Source organism: Salvia hispanica, chromosome 6 (genome assembly GCF_023119035.1).
Source record: "Salvia hispanica cultivar TCC Black 2014 chromosome 6, UniMelb_Shisp_WGS_1.0, whole genome shotgun sequence".
Taxonomy (NCBI): domain Eukaryota; kingdom Viridiplantae; phylum Streptophyta; class Magnoliopsida; order Lamiales; family Lamiaceae; genus Salvia; species Salvia hispanica.
Genome location: NC_062970.1, coordinates 26,761,780 through 26,762,904, shown reverse-complemented (window position 1 = coordinate 26,762,904; position 1,125 = coordinate 26,761,780). Strand labels below are relative to the sequence as shown.

Genomic DNA, 1,125 nt, shown 5'->3' with positions numbered 1-1,125 from the left:
GAAATTCATTTTTTACATTTGATACGTCTCTTCTTCATCTACTCTTTAGTCTAAAGCCTTTTGTTTTGTGGATCTTCATTGTCTTTCTTCATCTTCTCTTCTCTTATCTTTTTGAGTTGCTCTTCTTTTGCAGTTCTTGTTAGTAGCTGTAATGCACAGAAAATACGTCTCTTCTTCATCTTCTCTCTTGTTTAATGCCTTTTCTTTTGTGGATCTTCATTGTCTTTCTTCATCTTTTCTTCTCCTATCTTTCTGGGTTTGCTCTTCTTTTGCAGTTCTTGTCAGTAGCTGCAATGCACAGTAAATATGTCTTAAAATTTACTAATTAATGTATTGCGGTAAAAATAATTAACCTGTAATGATGTTGTCTTCTTCCCATTCTTCATCTATTATTATTTATTTGCATTTCCTAAAATAAGTCTTCACCTTCTGTCTTTCTATGATGTTTATTCATCTGGTTTCTGCATTCAGAAGTTGATATTGCAGAAATAATTGACCATGTTATTCTCTCCTTGAGCAGCTGTCCTTTTTGATACAGACTCTATCTTTAAATTAACCAGTTGGACCGTCCTGCTATTTGGATAATCTGCGTTTAGAAAGAACAAAAAACTCTCAGAAAGTAACGATTAAAGGTATTAATATTTTGTTAATACAACCACATAAAATGTACCTGTATTGCTGCTACCTTCTTCTCGTTTTGAATTTTCCCTTGTTTTTTCTTTGTGCAGTGTGAGAAGAAGATGCAAGAGGATTGCCTCTATTCTGTATTGTGCTATGTATGTGCAATAATATATAAATACATCAATAAAAGGAAATAACAAACAAAAAAATAATGAAAGGAAAGCTATGCAAATTAAAGTAGGAGTTAAGCTATGTAAAAAAGAAAAATATTAGATAATATTCACATACCTTAAATATCTGCAAAATATAAATAAAAAATGTTAGATAATATTCTCATACCTTAAATATCTACAAAATATAAATGGTCAAGATAAGCAATAAAATATTGAAATAAAAAAAAATATAAAGATGAAGAAAGATATGAAAGTAAATCGTAGAGAGAGAGAGAAGAACCTGTAATTTATGAATGTGTGTTGTTGCAACTGATATTTATAGAACAACTTT

The 1,125-nt window shown here is 29.8% G+C and overlaps 1 long non-coding RNA gene across 1 annotated transcript; it reads right to left on the bottom strand.

Moving 5' to 3' along the window:
* Positions 1-224: 224 nt before the first annotated feature.
* Positions 225-750, bottom strand: LOC125192645. The gene is made up of 3 exons (XR_007171443.1): positions 671-750; positions 427-586; positions 225-288 (listed from the first exon to the last, which is right to left on the bottom strand). It is a non-coding gene; the product is annotated as an uncharacterized LOC125192645 (long non-coding RNA).
* Between the last annotated feature and the right edge of the window lie 375 nt (positions 751-1,125).